This window comes from Pongo abelii, chromosome 12 (assembly GCF_028885655.2).
Source record: "Pongo abelii isolate AG06213 chromosome 12, NHGRI_mPonAbe1-v2.0_pri, whole genome shotgun sequence".
Classification (NCBI taxonomy): domain Eukaryota; kingdom Metazoa; phylum Chordata; class Mammalia; order Primates; family Hominidae; genus Pongo; species Pongo abelii.
The window spans coordinates 45,390,966-45,404,820 of NC_071997.2; the positions used below are offsets into that span (position 1 = coordinate 45,390,966).

A 13,855-nucleotide genomic window follows, 5' to 3' on the forward strand; every position below is an offset into this window, starting at 1 on the left:
ACAATTAGGGGATTTAGTTAAATAGATGATGATATACCTATACAAAGATTAACAATGTTGCAGAAATGCATCAACTGAAATGAAAAAAAATTCAGAATCTATTGTCAAGTGAAAAAAATCAATTTACAAACAATATGTATGTGTGCCATTATCCCATTTTTGTTTCTTTTTAAAACTGCCTAGAAAAAGTTCTGGAAAGATATCCATTAAGGCATTAATAGATAGGTGGGGTTGTAAGGCTTCTATACTCTCATCTTGTTTGATCACATTTTTCTGTTTTTCTTGGAAGATCACAAATTACTTGTGTAGTCAAATGACAACAATAAAAAAATGTCTTGATGGCTGGAAGGGAAATACCTTAAGTGAAGAGTTAATGGTCCTGCCTATCCAGATAAGTAGTCACCTGCTTCTCCCAGGCCACTAAAGAGTATTGCACTGTGGGCCTGCCCTTCTGACACAAGGAAATATGTCTTCAGAAAAAAGATCTTCTAATGTTATACTCTGACCACCTCTGCTCATACAACTGTAAAGGTGTGAGGAACTACAGGCTTCTCATCTGGAGGCCCTGATGCAGACAGTTTGGTCCTAATTCAGTAGATTTGCCTGTTTCCTAAAGGAATGAAATCTGCATGCCTTTCTGCCTGCCTCCAGAATTCAATAATATTTTATTAAAATTTGTTACTGTTTCCTTACAAAACAAGCTCCTTATTTTAACTTCTCTAAGATATATGGTAAAATATGGCAAAGAATCCCATATATCTTAGGTCCTCTGAATTCTAGCCTCTGACTACATGGATTTGGATATCATTGCCCTGCTATAAAATAATCATTTTCAGTATCATCATCAATTATATTATTGAGAATATACAGTGTGCTAAGCACTGGACTGTTTACTCTATATGTATTATTCAATTTGAAATTCCCAACCCATTTTGAAGGAGGTGCTGTTATTAGCCCAGTTGGTGAACAAGTGTTAAGTGGCTAACTCAACACTTCCCCACTTGCTAACAATATTCTGGAAAATAAGGATATGGAGGGTACTTACTTACAGGATGGTTGTGAATTTTAGATAAGTGAATACATGGCTGTAAGGAACATGGCTGTGCTGCAGCCAAGCAGGCATAGGCGGAGGCAAACATCCTGCATGACTCAGCAGGATTGGAGCACAGGCACACAATTTCGTGCATTATATAATCACAGCTATGTAGCCATAAGATGGGAAAGCTCATCACCTGGCTCTGAGCCACTATTGTCTATGAGGCATATAAATGCAGCACCGATACTGTGAGAGTGGGGCTGAATAAAGCCATGTCCCATCTACCTGCTGTCTCTCGAGTATTAGTCCAGCTCCCTGCCCCTCATCCACCCATTCCCCTTGGGTCTCAGCTGGGGTTCAAAACTGACAATAGCTATCACAAAGCTGCTATGCACATTCATATACAAGTCTTTGTTTGGATATATGCTTTATTTTCTCTTGGGAAAATACCCAGGAGGGGAATGGCTGGGTCACACAGTAGGGATAGGTTTAACTTTAAAAATAAAAAATAAATAAAATCTGCCAAATGGTTTTTCCAAAGTGGATATTCATTTTATAATTCCACCAGCAGTGTGTGAGAGTTCTAACACTAGGAACGTGAGTTTTTTTTATCTTAGCCATTCTAGTGAGTATGTAATGGTATCTCATTATGGTTTTAATTTGTATTTTCCTAATGGCTAATGATGTTGAAAACCTTATTATATGTATATTTGCCAACCATGTGTCTTCTTTAACTAAGGGTATATTAAAATAGTTTTCTAACTTTTACATGGGTTGTTGGTTTGCTTATTACTGAGTTTTGAAAGCTTTTATACATTCTGGATCCACAGCTTTTTATATCAGATATATATTTTATTTATTTATTTATTTTTGAGATGGAGTCTTACTCTGTCACCCAGGCTGGAGTGTAGTATAGATTTCAGCTCACTGCAACCTCCACCTCCCAGGTTCAAGTGATTCTCATGCCTCACCTTCCAAGTAGCTGGGACTACTGGCATGCACCACCACATCTGGTTAATTTTTGTATTTTTAGTAGAAATGGGGTTTTGCCATGTTGGCCAGGCTGGTCTCAAACTCCTGGCCTCAAGTGATCTGCCCACCTCAGCCTCCCAAAGTGCTGGGATTACAGGCATGAGCCAGTGTGCCTGGCCCAGATATATGATTTTAAAATATTTTCCCTCAATCTGTAGCTTCTCTTTTCATTCTCTCAACAGTATCTTCTAAAGAGTAGAAGTGTTTAATTTTAAGTCCAATTTATTAATTTGGGTTTTTAAAAAAATGAATTCTACTTTTGATAATATACCTAAGAAATGTTTATATAAGCCAATATCACAAAGATTATCTACTTTGTTTTTTTCTGGAAATTTTATAGTTTTAGATCTAAGTCTATTTTGAGTAAATTTTTATATATGGTACAGGTATGGATTGAAGTGGTTTGGTTTTGTTTTGTTTTTGCATGTGAATATCTCCAATTGTTCTAGCACCATTTGATGACAAGACTTTCCTTTCTCCACTAAATTGCCTGTACCTTTGTAAAAAATCAGTTGTCCATATATGCCTGGGTTTATTGCTAGTATCTCTATTCTGTTTTACTAATCTATTTTTCTGATTTTGTGCCAATACTACACTGTCCTGATTACTATAGTTTTATAATAATTTTTGAAATCAGGTAGTGTTAGTTCTCTAACTTTGTCCTACTTTTTCAAATGTTTTAACTATTTCACATCCTTTGTATTTCCATATGAATTTTAGAATCAGCTTGTTGGCCGGGTGTGGTGGCTCACACCTGTAATCCCAGCACTCTGGGAGGCTGAGGCAGGCGGATCACCTGAGATCAGGAGTTCAAGACCAGCCTGGCCATGGTGAAACCCCATCTCTACTGAAAATACAAAAAATTATCCAGGCGTGGTGGTGTGTGCCTGTAATCCCAGCTACTCAGGAGGCCGAGGCAGGAGAATCACTTGAACTTGGGAGGCGGAGGTCACAGTGAGCCGAGATCGCGCCATTGCACTCTAGCCTGGGCCACAAGAGCGAAATTCCGTCTCAAAAAAAAAAAAAAAAAAGAATCAGCTTGTCAATTTTTATCATTAAAAAACTTGCTTTGATTTTTATTAAGATTCCATTAAACCTATAGACCAATTTTAGGAGAAATAACATCTTAACAATATTGAGTCTTCTGACCCATCAACACAGTATATCTCTATATTTTTAAATTTTAAAAATTTCTCTTGGTAATGTTTTATAGTATTCAGTGTACTGGTCTTTCGTATCTTTTGTCAGATATATCTCTATTTGATTTTTTAAAATATTATTGTAAATGGTAACTTTTATATCAATTTCCCATTGTTTACTGCAGGATATATAAGATTTTTAAAAAATTGATCTTGCATCTTATGACCTAACTAAGCTTACTTTTTCTAAACCCACAATAGAATTGGATTCCCTACGGAGACTACGATGTCATCTCAAATAAACACAATTTTACTTCTTCCTGACCAATCTGGATGCACTGGCTAGAACCTCTAGCATAGTGAGGAACAGAGTGGAAAGCAGTCTTTCACCATTAAGTGTGATGGTAGCTGTAGGTTTTCTGGATGCCCTTTATCAGGTTGTGGAAATTCCCATCAATTTCTCCTTTGCTGAGAGTTTTTATCACAAATGCTTCTCCTGTGTCTATTGAGATGATCATATGGCTTTTCTTTTTTTTTTTTTTTTTTTAAGAGTCTCACTCCAGACTGGAGTGCAGTGGCCTGATCATAGCACAATCATAGCTCACTGCCACCTTGAACTCCTGGGCTCAAGCAATCCTCCTGCCTCAAACTCCTAAGTAGCTGGGACTACAGGCACATACAACCATGCCCAGCTAATTTTTTTATTCTTTGTAGAAACCAGGTCTTGCTATGTTTCCCAAGCTGGTCTCAGACTCCTGGCCTGAAGAGAGCCTCAGCCTCTCAATATTACTCTTTTTATTTATTGTTGGATTTGATTTGCTAAGATTTTGTTTAGAAATTTTGTGTGTATGTTCATAAAGGATATTGTTCTGTAGTTTTCTTCTCCTGTAAAGTCTTTTTCTGGTTTTGATATCAGGGATGAGTTTGTATAATCCCAATATTATTTACTTCTTACATATTTGGTAGAATTCAGTGAAGTTACAGGGCCTGGAGTCTTCATTTTGGGAAGGCTTTTAACTACGAATTCCATTTTTAATAATTAGTTATTGTTATATTTGAGACACGGTCTCACTCTGTTGCCAGGCTGGAGTGCAGTAGTGCAATCTCAACTCACTGCAGCCTTGACCTCCTAGGCACAACTGATCCTTCCACCTTAGCCTCCCAAGTAGCTGGGACCACAGGTGCATGCCACCACACCCAGCTAATATTTTTTTCTGTAATTTTTTTGTAGAGATGGGGGTCTTACTATGTTGCCTAGGCTGGTCTTGAACTCCTGGGCTCAAGCAATCATCCCATCTCAGCCTCCTAAAGTGCTGGGATTACAGGTATGAGCTACATTGGGCCCAAACTCAATTTTTTAAATAGACCTATTCGCATCATTAATTTCTTCTTGAGTAAACTTTGATAGTTTGTGTCACTCAAGGAATTTGACTATTTCTTCTAAGTTGTTGACTTTATTGGCATAAAGAAGTTTATAATCTTCCCTTATTATTTTTTAATATCTGTAAAATATGTAGTGATGTCACTTCTTGCTCTATGCTATTGTCGTCATACATTTTACTAATACATGTGGTATAAACCCCACCATGCATTTTTATTATTTTATTATTTTCATTTAAAAAGTTGTCTTTTAAAGAGATTTAAATTATAATAAAAAGTTATATATTTACTGTATAATGTCTCTAATGTACTCCCTTCCTTTGCATAGATCTATATTTCTATCTGGTATCATTTTCCTCTGCTTGAAGTATTTTCTTTAACATTTCTTGCAATGCAGGTTGGTTCATGATAAATTCTTTCATCTTTTGTATGTCTGGAAAAGTCTTTATTTTTTTTCATTTTTAGTTTTCAAAAATTGAAATATAACTCATATCATAAAATTTACCATTTTTAAAGTGTATAATTCAGTGGCTTTTAGTATGTTCACAAGGTTGCACAACTATCATCACTATCTAATTCCAGGACATTTATCTCTCCAAAACACTATACTCATTGATAGCCACTGCCCATTCTCCCCTCCCCACAGATCTTATCACACTAATCTATTTTCTATCTTTAAGTCCTTCATGTTTGAAAGATACTTTTGCTGGGTAAAGAATTCTAGGTTGACAGTTCTCTCCTTATAGTTCTTTAAAGATTTTTTTTTAATTGTCATTTCATCTTATTTTCAATAAGAAATCTGCTGTTATTCTAATAAATATTCCTCTGTAATGTGTCTTTTCCCTGTAGCTTCTTTTAAGATTTTTTTATTAATTTTTTTTAACAATTTGATTATGATGTGTCCTAGTGCAGTTTTTTTCATATTTCTTGTTTTGGGGGATTACTGAGCATCTTGGATCTGTGGGTTTATAGTTTTCATCAAACATAAGAAAATTTTGGCCATTATATCTTCAAATTTTTTCAGCTTTCTAGTTTCTTTCCCACCTCCTCTAGAGATGCCAATTACATGTATATTAGGCTTTAAGTTGTCCCACAGCTTACTAATGTTCTTTTTATTTTCTTTTCTCTTTAATAAATTCACTTTTCCCTCTGTATTCCATTGTATAGTTTTTAGTGCTAGGTTTTCAGTTCACTAATCTTTTTTTCCAGCAATGTCTAATCTGCCATTAATAGCATCCAGTGTATTTTTAATCTCAGACATTATAGTTTTCATCTCTATAAATTCAACTTGGGTGGTTTTATATCTTCATGTCTCTAGTTAACTTTGAGCATATAGAAAGCAGTTATAATAACTGTTGTAATGTTATCAACTGCTGATTCTAAAAGTTGTGTCAGTTCCGGTTCATTTCTGATTGATTTTTTTAAAATCCTCCTATGAGACATATTTTCCTGCTTCTTTCCATGTCTGGCAATCTTCGATTGGATGCCAGACATTGTAAATTTCACCTTGTTGGGAGGTGGATATTTTTGATTTCTATAAATATTCTTGAGCTTTGTTCTGGCATGTAGCTAAGTTACTTGGCAACAGTTTAATACTTTGGACCTTGCTATCATGATTTGTTAGGTGGAACTGGACCAGTGCTCAGTTCGTAGCTAATTATTCCCCTATTGAGACAACATCCTTCCCTGTATGTGAGCCAATGCTCTGTAAATCATAAACTTTTTCAGTCTGGCTGGTGGTAAGAGGGACTACTCCCAGCCCTGTATAAATGCCAGTCACTGTTACCTCTAATCCTTTCAAGTGGTTTCCTTACCCGACCTTGGGCAGTTCCTTCACATGCATGTGCTGATCAATACTCAGCTAAATGCTTTAGGAGAACCCTTCGAAAATTTCTGGAGTAGTCTCTCTGTGAAATTCTCTTCTTTGGTATTCTGTCTGTCAAACTCTAGCCCCCTTGGTCTTCACATATTCTGAGCTTTGTTTCCTCAATTTAGGGAGACTGCTAGTCCCTGCATCAGCTCTACCTCCCTATGTCATGGCCTTCAGATTTTCTTCACACAGCAATCTGGGACAAGCACAGTGCAAGGAATAGCCCATATACACACAATTGGTAAACTAAATGTTTAAGGACATGTAAGTGGTTCTGAGGTATGGACTTAGCTAGGATGGGGATTCAGAAAAAGAACTGATAGCATGGGCTGAGGCAGCTGCTAGTGACTCAATGGATAGCTATGGCTTTCGGCTGGTCTCAAAGGAAGAAGAATATATTCCTTCAGAAGAGGTTGTCTCCTGGTGGGTAATATCATTAGCTGAGATGCCAGAGGCAGGAGAAGCAGCAAGAGAAGGACCTGAGTAGCTTCAGGGAGAAGAGAGGGAGAAAGAAAAGAAAAAGCAACCTCAGGAATTATAAACCTATAAATCGTATAAACCAATAAGTCTGCCATTATGTTTATCTCGCAGTCATTAAGGCCAGTTCAAAATCCAAATACAAAATCAGTGTTATCATTTCAAAGCCACATCTCCATCAGCATCAAAAATCTAGGTATCTATTTTGTTTACCAATTTTACCTGGTAGATTTCATTTCAGATGAATTTTGGCTATTTCGAGAAATCAAAGCTGCCCTAAAAGAAGCAAGATGAGGTTCTGCTGAAGGTGTGTGAAATAATACAATGAAGGCATGTTCTGAAACAACTTCTCAAAAAAAGAAAGTCATGTAAATTCAACCAAGATGACTATCTTCAAGAGCACAACTCTTGATTATACAAGTTCCAGCATAAAAATAATAAAAACTGTCATGTGAAAAAAAAAAAGAAAGAAAAAATAAGCTGCAAATTTAAGAATGGTTCTGATATGGACAAATGGAGAGCAACAGAAAGGTATTCCGAGGAAATGGTTTGAAGACATGCTAAAGTGTGACAAAGTAAAAGGTGAATGGAAAGGCGAGGTCACGTGTGGGAGACATTTCCAAGGAAAGCTCTGTGGGATGAAGTGTTGTGTTTGATATGGCCTATGAAGAATGAAAAGGCAGTGGTGATTCTGATATTCAGAATTTTGTGCATGCCTGGGGAAGTCTTTGAGGTAGTTCTCCATGGCTATCCAGTTCAAGACACCATGGACCACCCATGGTAGCTGAGCAAAGAGTAGGCCTAGTATGGATGGGGCACATTCAACTTACCAAGAGCTGGCAAACAAACCTACACCTTAAAATAATTCCAAACATCAGCCGGACGCAATGGCTCACGCCTGTAATCCCAGAACTTTGGGAGGCCGAGGCGGGTGGATCACCTGAGGTCAGGAGTTCAAGACCAGCCTGACCAATATGGTGAAACCCTGTCTCTACTTAAAATACAAAAATTAGCCAGGCATGGTGGCAGGTGCCTGTAATCCCAACTACTCGGGAGGCTAAGGCAGGAGAATTGCTTGAACTCGGGAGGTGGAGGTTGCAGTGAACTGAGATCGTGCCATTGTATTCCAGCCTGGGCAACAAGAGCAAAACTCTGTCTCAATAATAATGATAATAATAATAATGATAATAATAATAATAATAATAATAATTCCAAACATCAGCCTTATACCCCAATTGAGAATTTTCCCCCACATGGGTCATCTCAGAGTAGCATGCACATGTGATCTTTAAATAAATTCTGTTTGAATTCAATCTATTTGTATTAAATTTGAGGAAAAAATGTCCCCAACATTTTTGTCATTGTCTTCATTAGTAACAATTATCTATGTGGAGCACCTTTAGTTTCTTCTCTCTTTTATTTGCTTCTAGAAGAATAATTGTAAACATAAATGTCCAGCTGAAAGCTGGAGGAATAGAGTAAGGATGTTCTATACTGTGATAAATATATATTATGATATAGTGTGACAAACAATGGCCGTAGGTGGAATTCATACAGTGCTTGCTGTGAACCGACCAGTCCCCTACGAGTTTTCTATGGATTATTACGTGACACTTGCAGCAACCATGTGAAAGAGATGCAAATATTTCCAGTATTACAGGGGTTGGTAACAGGCACCAAGGTAGTGTGAGTGCTTCTACCACGACGCATCTCACTCACAGTTAGGTTGCTCCTTATGTGATCCTTCGCATACCTAGGAGGCTTCTAAACAAGCCCAAGGTCCCAGGTTTTTTCCACTTCTTCCCAGGTTTTTTCCATACTGGTCCATGGACCAGTATGTGGTTTTCATCTCCTCCCCCATCTCCTTGATTATTGTCTCCTTTCTTCTATTTTGCTTTAAGTATTTTTATTTTATTTATTTATATTCTTTTTGTAGCAACATGGGCTTTGAATTCAGATGGACCTTGGTTTGAATCCCAGCTCTGCCACTTGCTAGCTCTGTGGCTCTGGCAAGTAACTTTCCTGATCCAAAAATAAAAGCAGAGCTTGTGCTAAAACCTGAAAACAGCCCCTGGACTTGTTGGCTGTCAAGGTTCTTATCAAAGCATAGATTATGCTCGGCTCATAGGATTTGGCTTTTCTGAACACCAGGAAATTTCTGGAGTAAGTAATTCAGAAACATTACTCCCTTTCATGTACTTGCCAAGTACTTGAGCCAGGTATTGTTCTAGGTATTGGGGATAGAGCAGTAAACTAGCCACGCCAGTGCCCTACCCTTTAGGAGTTTACATTCCAGTTGTGGGATGTCAGATAACACACAGTAAAGGAATTAAAGATGGTAATAAGTGCTATGAAAGAAAGAAAACCGGGCACCATATTAGGAAGTAACTTGGGGAAGAAGCAAGACAGGGAGAAAGTTGCTTTAGCCAGGGTGGTTAGGAAAGGCTGTTGAGAAGGTGATGCTTGAGCTGAGCGGTGAAGGATGAGAGCAAGCCAGCCATGTGTGTTTGTTACCTATTGCTGCCTAACAACTTTTCCCACAATGTAGCAGCTTAAAATTACAAGCATTTGTTATCTCACAGTTTCTGTGGGTCAGTGATCAGAGCATGGCTTGCCTGGGTTTGTCTGGCTCAGGGTTTCTTTCTCATGAGGCTAAATTCTGGGTATTAGCTGGATCTCCAGTCAGCCCAAGGCTGTCCTGAAGGAGAATGGACTTCCAATTGCACCCACATGGCTATTGGCAGGCTCTGGGTTCTCACCGGCTGTCGGCCAGAAACATCAGTTCTTTGTCATGTGGGCCTGTCCATTCAGCAGCTGACAATAGGCAGGAGGCACTTCCCTCAGAGCAAGCCAGCAAGGTGAGAGAGAGAGAGGGCAGCCTGAATGGGAGCTGCCTTCTTTGAGTAACCCATCATCTTCACTGCATTCTATTCACTACAAGCGAGTCACTAAATCCAACCCGTACTCAAGGGGTCGGGATTCTACAAAGGTGTGAATACCAGGAGGCAGGGGTGAGTGGGGCCATCTTAGAAACTGCCTATTGTACCATGGATGCAAAGTGCTAGGAAAGAGTATTCAGGGCAGAGGGAAGGTCTAGAGCAAAGAGACCCTGGTTGTGTTTGAGGAAGTGAGAGGAGGCTAATGGAAGCAGAATGTACTGAACAAAGTGGGGGGAAAGAAAGATAGGAAATAATATAGTTAGAAGGCAAACCATGCAGAGCCTGGAAAGAAATTTTGATTATCCTAAGTGCAGTGGGAACCAGTAAAGGGTTTTAAGCAAAGGAGTTAGTGATGTAATCCAACCACTTGAAATTTTCCAGACCTCGATGGTAGATGTAGCTGCACCAGGGCCTGAAGGTAGAAGGTGAAGAGAAAAGATTCTTTTGCTCTAAAAAATGTCAATGGCATGCAAATGCCTATCCAACTAAGTATAAAGACTTCAGGGTCTTATAAATATTCTCCAAGCTATCCTTACAGCCTTATCTCCCACTACTTCCCAAAACTCCAGTCAAAATGAAGTTCCCCAAGCATAGACACTGTGTTTTCCTGTCTCGGAGCTTATGCTGTTTCCTCTGCAGGACTCTGGAGGACTGCCCCTACTATCTCCATCTGTCAAACTTGAGCTGTTTTTGTCAAGACCCTTCTCAAGTGCCACCCCCAGGTGATACCTTTCCTAATTTTTCCCTTTTTTGAATGCCCATTGCTCTTTGTTTAATCCCCTTTTTGAATTTACCATGTCTTTCCTAGTTTTAGTAGTTCAGGTCTAGATTGTAAATTCCTTGAAAGCAGGCACTTTGCTTTCCTTATTTTTGTAATACATTCAGAAGCAAGGGCTTGAGCATTTGTAATCAGTGTTCAACCAACACTTGTCAACTTGAATTAAACTGGGAACTAGACCATGACAACAGCTTTGGTTGGCTGTGAGGGCTTCTGAGAAATAAGACAGTAACCAGTTAACACCAAGTTATAATTTTCCTATCACAACTCACAAATTTTAAAATTTTGCTTTCTAAAGTTCAAGAAAAGTGTTGAGTGTATGCTACCTTTCATGTGAAAAAGAAAGGTTTATAAGAAAATATACATGATCTTATTTTTGCAAAAAGAAATAAAGTAAGGATGCATCAGAAACTAACTGCAGAGAGCGGATGGGACCAGGATGGAAAGAATGGAGGAAGAAGAACAGGATAAGGGATTGAGGGGAAGTTACACTTCTCTGATTATACCTTTTTATATAGTTCTAACTTTTAGAACTATGTTGAGATTCCACACACTAAAAAATAAATACACTAAATGAAATTTGGTATATTCATACAATGGGATATTATTCAACTATAATAAGAAATGAAGTACTGATGCATTCTATACGATGGAGAACCTTGAAAACATTATGCTAGATGAAGAATATATAACATATCCAGATAGACAAATCCAGAGACAGAAAGCAGATTAGTGGTAACCAGAAGCTGTGTTGGGGGTGGGGGGTTGAGAAAGGTAATATGGAATGACTGCAAATGGGTACTGGGTTTCTGTATTAGTCCATTCTCACATTGCTATAACGAAAATAGTTGAGGCTTGGCTGGGCATGGTGGCTCATGCCTGTAACCCCAACACTTTGAGAGGCCAAGGTGGGCAGATCATGAGGTCAAGAGATCGAGACCATCCTGGCCAACATGGTGAAACCCCGTCTCTACTAAAAATACAAAAATTAGCCAGGCGTGGTGGCACAAGCCTGTAATCCCAGCTACTCAGGAGACTGAGGCAGGAGAATCACTTGAACCCAGGAGACAGAGGTTGCAGTGTGCCGAGATGGCACCACTGCACTCCACCCTGGGTCTCAAAAAAAAAAAAAAAAAAAGAAAGAAAGAAAAGAAAGAAAGAAATATCTGAGATTGGGTAATTTATCAAGAAAATAAATTTAATTGGCTCATGATTCCACAGGCTGTACAGGAAGCATGATGCTGGCATCTGGTGGCTTCTGAGGAGGCCTCAGGAAACTTACAGTCATGATGGAAGGCAAAGGGGGAGCAGATAGTCACATGGCTGGAGCAGGAGCAAGGGCTGGGGAGGTGGTACACACTTTCAAACAACCAGATCTCACAGAACTCGGTCAGTATTGCAAGGACAGCATCAAGAGGGTGGTGCTAAACCATTCACTAGAAACCTCCCCCATGATCCAGTCACCTCCCACCAGGCCCCAATTCAACATGAAGTTTGGGTGGGGACACAGATCCAAACCATATCAGTTTCTTTTTAAGGGATGAAATGCTCTGGAATTAGATAATGATAGTGATTGACTAACTTTGTGAACATACTAATAACCACTGAATTGTATACTTTAAAGTGGTGAATTTTATGGAATGTGAATTGTATCTTAACTTTTAAACTAAATACATAATTAAAATCAGCCACAAGTGTCAGAGGAAATGCAAGTAGATACAAATGATAGCAAATCACCCTAGCTGTAATACATATGAATAACAATACTGAAGGTGGTAGGAAAGAAAAGAACTAACCTAAGTAACTGGGAAAGAGTAATTGGACTGGCTACTATAAGGCTGTCAGTAAAAGGAACACAAATATTGCATTCTAATTAATAAATTTGTTTTTACAGAGAAACAGATGAACAATTCTAAAACTACTTTATGGGTATTCTAGGACTACAAAAATAAATAAATGTATTATGGATAATGACAGCCAGGTTTCTCACTGTCAGAAGAGGGAGAAAGGAAACGGGGAGGATAGAATGAACTTGATAGTGTTGGATTGGCAGTGAAGGTTTCAGAGTGGACTGTTGGTTTCCAACATATATGCAAATAGATAAGTATAGAAATAAATGTAGATGTGTGCATATGTATGTGCAAACATACATATATTTCTTAGTTCTCTCTGTTGAGTCTAGAAGCAATGACACCCTAGAAGCAATGAGCACCTAGAATCGAGATCTTGGTTTCAAAATTCCATTCTCCATTAAAGGAAAACAGGGCTTCTCAGAGAAATGTCTTTTTCCAAAGTTAGGGCAAAAAGTTATAATAGCCTACAACATCTTCTGGAAAAAGAAAGTAAGAAAATGCTAAAAAAAACCCCAGGGGAATATTGAAAAACATAGATGAGCCAATGTGAAGATGCTCCCAGTGGCCAATCTGGGACAATGTGACCAATAAAAATAAGAATAGTAATAGATTGTAAATCATAGAATAAAATAAATACCCTTGCATACATACTAATATAAAAACTGAATAAGTAAATAATTGGAGGAGAATAGACAGCTCTTCCTTGAAGGAGAATTCCAATTAACAAATGTAGACAGAAAGATGAAGACAGAAAATCACCATTTGGCAAATACCACAATAATAACTGTTGCAGGCAAGCATCATTTTAGCAAAGAATGCTAAAATTCATGGACAAAGTATAATGAGGGTGTGGTGGCAGGCACCTGTAGTCCCAGCTACTCAGGAGGCTGAGGTGGGAGGATCACTTCAGGCTAGGAGTTTGAGTCCAGCCTAGGCAACATAGTGAGACCCGGTCTTAAAAAAAAAAAAAAAAAGTGGGGGAGGGGCAAGCAGGTGGCTCACACATGTAATCCTAGCACTTTGGGAGGCCCAGGTGGATGGATCACTTGAGTCCAGGAGTTTGAGATCAGCCTGCCCAATGTAGTAAAACCCTATCTCTACTAAAAACACACAAAAATTAGCCAAACGTTTTGGCACACACTTGTAATCCCAGCTACTCAGGAGGCTGAGGCACAAGAATCATTTGAACCAGGGAGGCAGGGGTTGCAGTGAGCAGAGATCGAGCCACTGCACTGCAGCCTGTGTGACAAAACAAGACTCTGTCTCGCACACACAAAAAAATAAATAAAAAAGAGAAACAGAATAGTTTTTAAGTATCCCTCCACAGATACTTACTACTTACAAAGAGAAC

At 38.6% G+C, this 13,855-nt stretch overlaps 1 long non-coding RNA gene across 5 annotated transcripts in view; it reads left to right on the forward strand.

Annotated features, from left to right (window-relative positions):
- The window catches only part of LOC129057656 (uncharacterized), a 95,372-nt gene that overhangs the window by 65,578 nt on the left and 15,939 nt on the right, over positions 1–13,855 (forward strand). Inside the window, exon 6 of one of the 5 annotated variants that reach the window (XR_008522303.2) lies at positions 7,176–8,161. The exons of 3 other annotated variants lie outside the window; for them this stretch is intronic. This is a non-coding gene — a long non-coding RNA (uncharacterized LOC129057656). Of the gene's footprint in view, positions 1–7,163; positions 8,162–13,855 lie in introns of those variants that run through there. One more of the 5 variants, XR_008522304.2, reaches the window with a different exon arrangement.